Source organism: Moschus berezovskii, chromosome 17 (genome assembly GCF_049115385.1).
Source record: "Moschus berezovskii isolate FMDL1 chromosome 17, NW_MosBer_1.0, whole genome shotgun sequence".
Taxonomy (NCBI): Eukaryota; Metazoa; Chordata; class Mammalia; order Artiodactyla; family Moschidae; genus Moschus; species Moschus berezovskii.
The window spans coordinates 66,902,793-66,912,359 of NC_142476.1; the positions used below are offsets into that span (position 1 = coordinate 66,902,793).

The window sequence follows — 9,567 nt, forward strand, 5'->3', positions numbered from 1 at the left end:
TGTCCTGCTGGACTGTGTTGTGAGTGACACCTTTTGCTCTGGCTATGGCCCTACTTCTCATCCCAAAGACTAAGTGTGAGGGAGGCTGTGCAATTTGCATAGCCAAAGCCCCACTTCTTAAGAATTAAAGCTTATTAAATTACAAACCAGAACCATGAGAAAGTTGGTATTGTGTGAATTCTGAGGCACTTTCGACATGTTGTAGGAATGATGTGACTTTCTTGAGTTTTGCACATTCATAAGTGAATGGTCTGTATCTCGTGCCTTTGTTGGTTTTCTGTGAGCTGTGGTTTCTGGGAAGTGAGCAGCTCTCATTCCTGTAACTCTTGTAACCCAGTCATTCGTGTGCCTCCCTCATGAGGATTCAGTGCAGCTGTGGTGCTGTTATCCCTCTGATAGGAACTCTAACTCGGTGTAAAGCCCCAAAGATCTGTTACTTATTTTTATTTTATATTGTACTATATTTTATTTACAGTGTTGTGTTTGTTTCAGGTGTATAGCAAAGTGATACAGTCATATATATATATATATATATGAATTAACAAAAGCAGTTCCCTTCTTTTGATGGGGAGCTCGTGGTTTATAATATAAATGGCATTATTTTGAGAGAGGGATAACTTAGGTATGGTATTAGGTTTTTTTTCTTTTTGCAGCTTGAGGCAGTTGTAAAATAACAATGTAGCTTTTTGCAACTGTGTATTCTATAGTATTTTTTTAATTTGGTGAAATTTTAACTGTTAATGTTTTTGGCATTGTGCTTTGTACCATTTATTAAATAAAAATTATTTAAATTAAAAAAAATTAAAGCTTAATAGGGTCAATGGTGGGGAATGACTTCCCAGGTGGTGATATTGGGTGAAGAATCCTCCTGCTGACGCAGGAGATGAAGGAGATGTGGGTTTGATCCTTGGGTTGGAAAGATCCCTGGAGAAGAAAATGGCAACCCACTCCAGTATTCTTGCCTGGAGAATCCCATGGACAGAGGAGCCTGATGGGCTACAGTGCATCCGTGGGGTTACACAGAGTTGGACATGACCGAGCTTGCATCCATGCCCAAGGGTCAATGGGGACCCGAGTCTCTTCAGGGGGGATTAATCCACTTTGTTGCTATGTATACTGGGTTGAATAGTGTCCCCTTAAAATTGATGTCCACCTATAACCCCAGAGTTTCAAATATATCTTTGCAGATGAATTTAAATTAGAGTGGATGAAGGTGGACCCTAAACCCAAAGATTGGTTCACTCATAGGAAGGGCATGTGAAGACACAGATGTGCACACAGGGAGAATGCCCTGTGCTAACAGAGGCAGAGATTGGAGTGATGTCTCTATATGTCAAAAAACAGCACGGATTGCCAGCAACCAGCAGTAGCTGGGAGAGAGACATAGAATGGCTCAGATGCTCCAGAAGGAACCAATCTCATTAATACCTTGGTTTGAAACATGGCTTCCAGGACTGTGAAGGAATACATTTCTGCTTTTTTAAATCACCAGGTTTGTAGTACTCTGTTATAGTAATCTTGGCAAACTTGATTTTTTTCTTATGACCAAAATGATAAATATTCATCACAGCACTTCTGAGTTATACAAAATTGAATTATACAAAAAGAAAAATAAATTATGCTTTATTCCATCACTTGAAGATAACTATTGCAAAACATTTGGATATTTATTCACCTGGTCTTTTTCTTTGGATGTGAAGGGGGTATGTGTGTGTGTGTGTGTGTGAGTTTGTTTTTTAAAACAAATTCAGATGATTAGTAGCTACGCTTCTGCATTTTTCTTCTGCTGGGTAAAAGCAGAGAAACCAAAACCTGTGTAACCCAAGCTATTTTTTTTAAAATATATTCTCAGAAAACATTCCAGATGATTTTCAATCTTTCCCTCTACCAGAGAGTGGCTCAGTTGGTAGGGAGTTTCTCCCATTTGTGACAGACAGATGCTGACATATGTCTAATAAATTTAGCACTTAGCTTTAGCTTATGTTCAAGTTCACAGTGCCCAGGAGATAAGACAAAATTGGCATTATGTAAAACCCTTGACAGCCTCTGGGCTCTAGGACTTAGCATGTCTTTATCATCAGGTCTGTTTACAAAGAAAAGTCTTTGAAAGGTTTTCTCTGTGGAACAGGGTTCTTTCAAAATCGCATATGGTGAAAATGTTACATGAGCTGTGTGCCGCTTGTCTGCTCCTGACCAGTTAAGGAAGGGAAATTTCTTTTGGCAGCCCACAGTGGCCCCTTGAACTTGGCCTCTTAGCTCCCTGGCCAGGCTGCGATGTGAGCTCCGTCTGCAGCAGGGGTAGAGGGCAGGAACAGGGGCAGAAAGCACAGCGCTGCCCAGGATGGCAAGCCTCTCCTTGGACAGGAAGGGGGTCCGTCTTGTTCCTACATGTGGAGTCAAAGGGCCAGCATTGACCTAAAGCCCTAACCTTTTTGGCACCAGGGACTGTTTTCCTGGAAGAAATTTTTTCTCAGACCAGGGGTGGAGGGGATGGTTTCGGGATGACTCAAGCACATTACATTTATTGTACACTTTATTATTTTTACATTGTGATATATAATGAAATAATTATACAGCTCACCATAATGCAGAATCAGTGGGAGCCTTGAGCTTGTTTTCCTGAGCTCAGGAGGTAATGGGGAGTGGCTGCAAATACAGATGAAATTTCACTTGCTTGCCCTCTGCCCACGTCCTGCTGTGCAGTACAGTTGCTAACAGACTACCAATAGTCTGTGGCCTGGGGGCTGGGAAACCCTGGCCTAAAGTGCAGTGAAGTCACTCAGTCGTGTCCGACTCTTTGCAACCCCATGGACTGTAGCCCACCAGGCTCCTCTGTCCATGGGATTTTCCAGGCAAGAGTACTGGAGTGGCCTGCCATTTCCTTCTCCAGGGGGATCTTCCTGACCCAGGGATCGAACCTGGGTCTCCCAGACTGTAGGCAGATGCTTTACTGTCTGAGCCACCAGGGAAGTCCAGGGGCTCCAAATATTAGCAGCAGTGGGGGACAGAGTCCTTACCCCTTCACTACCCAAGGGGTTTCACAGAAAGTAAAGGCTAATATAACTACCTCTAAGAGGAAACGCCAATCTGGAACTCTTCAACATGGGTGCTGAGGATGAAGCTCTATTTGCCAAAGCAGCAGCACAGAGGCCAAGAGCAGGCAGTGGCTGGCCAGCCCTGAGGGAGAGGTTGCAGGCTTCAGAGTCTGGCTTACTCTCTCTTTCCTTCCTCTTCTCCTTGGTTCTTTTTTTTTTTTTTTTCTTTCTCTGCTTCCTCCCCCCATCCTTCTTCTCTTTTTTCCTTCCTTTTTATTTCCCTTCAAGTAATTTGGATTAGTTGCAAAATATAAAATGTGAGAGATTTCAGGGACCTCCCTGGCAGTCCAGTGGTTAGGACTCCACCTTTCCAGTGCAGGGGGTGAAATTGAGGGAGAAAAAGAACAGGCTGAGCTGACTCCATCTTGAAAAAGAAGGAAACTCCATCTTGCACTTTCAGCTAGCTTTGGACTACGTGCCTGGTAGCCATGGGGATGACATACCTATGGCTGAACTGGCCTCCTGGACTGATAAACACCAGATTCCATACCAAGATTTCCCGTCGCCAAAAAGAATGTAATAATCCCCTATTAGTCAATCACCTTTGTAATCTTTATGGCACCCATGGGTGTAGGCTACAGTGTATAACCAGCTGACCCTCCTGATTATGAATCATGGCTGTAACCTGATTGCAACTCCCTTTAACATTTCCCAGGCTGGGTTTAAGAAATTTGAGGATGTGGGCTTGAGCAGTACACTTAAGGTATAAAAGGATTTCACAAAAGTCAGTCGGGGTCCTTTGCTAAGAGGAGACTCTGCCTTGGACCTGCCGGTATAATAAACTGTACTCTACTATCTGCATTGTCCTTCTGAGTGGGTTTGTTTCTCGGAATGTGTGGCTACAACAAACTAAGTTCTTCCTTGGGGATATAAGATTTCACATGCCTCGTGGTGTGGCCAAAAGCAAAATAAAGGTGGGCTGGGGAGGGAAGTGGGAGTGTGGCTTAGGAGGGGGCAGTGTATGTTTACCTATGGCTGAGTTATGCTGATATATGGCTGAAGCCATCACAATATTGTAAAGTAATTATCCTCCAATTAAAAATAAAATAAAAAAAAAATTTTTAAAGAGACATGTTGTGCCCAAGGGGCTGAGGGCATTCTCTGGCCTCTCTAGGCAAAGGAGGTTTGGCATTGCTTGCCTGCATTCCTGCATGGAAACTCTTGGCCAGAACTCAGTTCCCACCTGCCTTCAGGTGGGAGCTCTGTTGCCCACTTGTCCGCTGACACCCCTCTGTGCCCAGATCCTCAATTTCCATCATTGTCTGGCTCCAGGGGACATCCTGAGATGCCCTGTTCACTTGAGCAGGATATGCTGCACTTCAAATCATGTCCCCGTGAGCCTCTTTAGCTTACAGCCTGACAAGAGAAGCCTGGAGCCTCTCCCTCTCATTTCCTTCCGCCAAGGTGTCTCTTACCTGGAGAAGTCACACGTGCCCACCTGACCTCAGCTTCCTCACCTGGACAATGAGGGTACCAGGCTACGTGGACGTTTCCTGACCCTCCATGCCTGGGGAAACACAAATGCAACCTTATTGGCACTGGTGGCATATTCAGGGCTAAACAAGCAATGGGAGACTTGCACCTTAGATTCAGGCAATAAGACGATGCATTGTCTGCAGAAAATATAAAACTTCAATAAAACCAAGTAATTTTTTTTTTTTTAACCAGTCAGTGATAAAATACTCCTTCACCAAAAAAATGTCTTGTTGGTCTAAGTTCCAAGAAACTCTGCAGTTGCTGGTGAGTTTTCATAATATGTAAACTTAAATAGGAGAGCTCATTAATTACTCTGTTATAAACATTGTAATTTACATGGGGGTTTATTCTAAATGCTCATGGTTATACACTCACTGCTCACAACTGGAGACTCGGCTGACTGTTTGGAGGGTGAATTCGTCATTGTTTGACATCCTTTGAGGGCTCTGGATGCATTTTGTGTCACCAGTCCCATGAGATGTGCTGCATTTTCCTGCTCTTAAACAGAAGTTTCAAACTAAACAATGACAGCAGAGTGAGCACAGAGAGGGAAAAAGGAATCAAAATTACTTTGATTCTTTTTTTGTAGTCACTTGGAGTTTGTACTTACTTAAGCATTTAAAATGATGAAACAGTATAAATTATAAAAGTGTAATATGTATATATGTGTTTATTTCTTTGTGTTTATAGAAATACAAATTTAGTTTAGACATGAAATAGTCTATTGAAATTGAATAATATCTGTAAGATTTAAATGTATTCCTTTCTAAAACAACTGTTAGTTGTTTTACTGAAATTAATGTACCACTGTTGTGAATTTTTTTTGGAATAGTTCTGTTAAAACCAAAGTCAAAACTGAGTTAAAACTGAAGAACAAAGCAGGGAAAAAACATTCATCAGCATTACGATTTCATAGTTGTCAAAATTGCGTCCTTTGCAGACACTTCAGTTTTATTACAGATTGCTTATTAGTTAATGGAGAGTCATTTAGATAAAATATTATTATAACACTATAACCAGAGAATCACATTTCAAACTGATCAAGCTATTGAATAAATAATTGTTCTTTCCTCCCCTTTTTGTACCATAATATTTATTTTCTCTCATATTTTTCATTTACTTTTGAGTTTAATGGTATGGTTATACAAGTGTATGAAATTTAATGAAAGCAAATTTGCACTGTATTTCTTTTCTGGTCATAATTGGTGTTCTTTTCATTCGTGATTATTACTGCAAATGACGTTGTGATACAGGAGAAGGGGGTAGTTTCAACTGACCCCTCCCACGTGTCATGTATGGATGTGAGAGTTGAACTATAAAGAAAGCTCAGTGCCGAAGAAGTGATGCTTTTGAACTGTGGTGTTGGAGAAGAGTCTTGAGAATCCCTTGGACTGCAAGGAGATCAAACCAGTCCATCCTAAAGGAAATAAACCTTAATACTCATTGGAAGTACTGATGCTGATGCTGAAGTTCCAATACTTTGGCTGCCTGATGCGAAGAACTGACTCATTTGAAAAGACCCTGATGCTGGGAAAGATTGAAGGTGGGAGGAAAAAGGGATGACAGAGGATGAGATGGTTGGATGGCATCACCAACTTGATGGACAAGAGTTTGAGTAAGCTCCAGGAGTTGGTGATGGATAGGGAAGCCTGGCGTGCTACAGTCCGTGGGGTCGCAGAGTCGGACAGGACTGAGCGACTGAATTGAACTGAAAAGACCCTGATGCTAAAGCGCAGCAGTTGCGGTGGAAACCAGCAGGGGGTGCTGGAGATGCTTAACTCCCCTGCCTGCCTCCTTCGCAGCCTCCAGCTCTTCCTAGGAGCCCCAGGTTTCAGGAAGACAGGTGAGCGTCACTGGAGACTTTCTGCAGATTAACTCAGTGCTTCCTTCAAACTGTAATTGACTGTATCTGAGTGTGTCACCCTCATGGCCTCTGCCCACATCCAAGCCACCATAACCTGTCACCCCCGAAGTCTCCCAGCTGTTTTTCTGCTTCCACACTACTTCTCTACCATACTTTTCTGGCCAAGGGCTAAAGGAATACTGTTAACTATGAGTCAGACCTGGGACACCTCCTGCATCAGAATCCCCCAGAGACATTCTCTGGTTTGAAGAATTGACTCCAACTTCTGCCCCTCACCTGGGCCTGTGAACTTGCATGGGGCTCGCTCCTCACCCCACATGTGAGCCATTCCTCAGATTCCACTCAAATGTTCCCTCCTCAAAGGTTCCCTAAGTGTGCTGGTCCTTCTCCCACTCTCTGACCCCCAACCTGCTGCTCTTTACTTCACAGCAGTTAGCATCACCTGACGCCTCACTTAAGTACGGACTTGTTTACTTACTGTTTGGGGATGAATATTCTTATTGCCCCTAAATTTTTATGCTGAAGCCCTAAGCCCCAATGTGATGGCATTTGGAGGTGGCTATTTGAAGATAATTAGGTTTATATGGGGGCTCCCCTGGTGACTCAGATGGTAAAGAATCTGCCTGCAAGGCAGGAGACCCAGTTTCCGTTGCTGGGTTGGGAAGATCCCCTGGAGAAGGGAATGGCTACCCACTCCAGTGTTCTTGTCTGGAGAATTCCATGGGCAGAGGAGCCTTGAGGGTTACAGTCCATGGGATTGCAAGAGTCAGACACAACTGAGTGACTAAAACACAGACACACACAGAGGTTAGATGAGGTCATGAGGGCGGGGCCCTCCTGTTGGGATTAGTGCCCCTATAAGAAGAGGAAGAGAGACCAAAGTGGGTGTCTTTAACCCTCTCCCCTTTTCCTCTTACTTCCCTCTCTGTCCCCCTCCCTCTCTCACTTTCCCTCCCCTCTCTCCCTCGCCCCTCATTCTCCTTCCACCCACCCCTCCCCACCCCCTCTGACCAAGGAGAGGCCATGTGAGGACAAAGCAAGCCAGCAAGGAGCTCTCAGCAGGAACCATGTCTGAGGCACTTTGATCTTGGACTTCCGGCCTCCAAAGCTGTGAGATTTCAATGTCTGTTGTTGAAGCCATCTGGTCTGTGGTATTTTGTTATAGCAGCCTGAACTGACTAAGACGCTTATTTATAGATTTACTCTTACCTAATAGAAACTGAGCATTAGAGGGCAGGGATGACTATTTTTTGCTCACTGCTTATAACCCTAGAGCCTAGAACAGTGACTGGCATATCATGGGTGCTCAATAAATACTGTTCAATGGTTGAATGAATGGATCTCTGAGCTTTCTTCCAGTCCTATGTTTCTAGGATCACCTATTATCTGTCTCTCATGGAATACTATTCAATATGTGAGAGGCTGGTAATTTTCGCAAGAATTGAGAAAGTGGTCTTCATTTCAGCATGAGTGGGAAAGTCTTGGGTGGATGTGTCATTATAGCAGCTTCAACCATCATGAAAACTTTCAACTGTGTCACAGCAAACCAAAGTAGTCTGAAGGTAGGTATGAGAGAGGGAAAAAGAAAATGATGATCAGCTAAATGGCAAATTCAGTGGGTCCAAGGCCCAGTCTCATCCAAATCTTATTTTAATAATCACCAAAAGCCCTGCTTTCATCACTTTTGATAAGGTTGAATATTTTAAAGGCTCTTGCTCACTAATACACAGATATTTTTTCCTCTCTTCTCTTTCTTAGATTCCTATTCAGTTTGAACAAGTTAGTTTCACAGTATAAATAATAATGAGTCCTACCTACTAAGTATTCTGCTTTTTACAGTTTCAAAGCTCTTCCTAATCAGTTTTTAAAATCCTCATTTGGGGATTCTTATATTGAGTATAGTTCCCTGTGCTATGTAATAGGACCTTGTGTTTACCCATTTTATATGTAATAGTTTGCATCTGCTAACCTCAAGCTCCTAATCCATCTATCTGCCCCACTTTGGCAACGACAACTCTATTCTCTGTGTCTGAGAGTCTCTTTCTGTTTCACAGATAACTTCATTTGTGTTGTATTTTAGATTCCACATTTTAGTGATATCATCTGGTATTTGTCTTTCTCTGTCTGAATTCACTTAGTATGATGACTTCTAGGTCCATCCACATTGTTGCAAAATGTCATTATTTTCTTCTTTTTATGGCTGAGTAGTATTACAGGTGGTGCACTGGTAAAGAATCCACCTTCCAATGGAGATGCAAGAGACGCAGGTCCAATCCTTGGGTTGGGAAGATCTGGAGTAGGAAATGACAACCCTCTCCAGTATTCTTGCATGGAAAATCCCATGGACAGAGGAGCCTGGCAGGCTACAATCCATGGGGTTGCAACGAGTTGGACATGACTGAGTGACTGCGTGCACGTGTGCACACATGTGCATGCATGCACGTGCACACACACACACACATCCTTCTTTTATAGATGAGGACAATGAGGTTCAGCGAAGCAGAATTCCTGTTCCCGTGGCAGAGCTGGCAGCCTTTTGAGAGTGAGATACCAAGGCAGAAGAAGCACCCAGAAGGAAAGCCAGTGTTTGGGACACAGCATGGGAAGAACAGTGAACACGCCACATGGACACTCTTGTCACTAACCACTTGGTGATCCCCAGCAGGGAACTCATTTTCCTGGATCTTTTTATCCTAAACTCTGAAATAAAGGCTTTTCATGAGAATTGCTGATTTCCAAATGTGAGTACACATCAGAATCACAGGGGCCTGCTGTCCTCTGCCCCCCTCACCCATCTCCAGTTTCTGATTGAATAGGTCTGGGACTAGACACAGGAGCAAATATCTTTAGAAAGATCCCCACTGATTGGCCTGGCTCATTCAGGTTTATACCTGTGGTCTTGGTGCCGTCTTTGAAAAGCGCCCTGTTTCCCTCTGCAGTGTGTCCAAGCTCATCTCTCTCAAGGCCCTTCCCCAGTCTGACCTTCCAGGAGTCTGTGACTTCTCAGAATGCCACCAGGGCTCGAGAAGTAGGAGCTGTGTTTCTCTCCCCACAACAGGATGCAGTGGAATCTTTAATGAGTGGAAGGCAGCCAGAAGGGCCTTTAAGTAGAAACTCACCTTGTTATGAATG

At 43.5% G+C, this 9,567-nt stretch overlaps 1 long non-coding RNA gene across 2 annotated transcripts; it reads left to right on the top strand.

Annotated features, from left to right (window-relative positions):
• Positions 1 to 7,363: 7,363 nt before the first annotated feature.
• Positions 7,364 to 9,148, top strand: LOC129551112 (uncharacterized). Of its 2 annotated transcripts, none has more exons than XR_008684991.2 (3): positions 7,364 to 7,545; positions 7,795 to 7,997; positions 8,911 to 9,148. It is a non-coding gene; the product is annotated as an uncharacterized LOC129551112 (long non-coding RNA). The 2 variants fall into 2 exon arrangements; XR_008684990.2 differs by having other exon boundaries at positions 7,901 to 7,997.
• Positions 9,149 to 9,567: the final 419 nt, after the last annotated feature.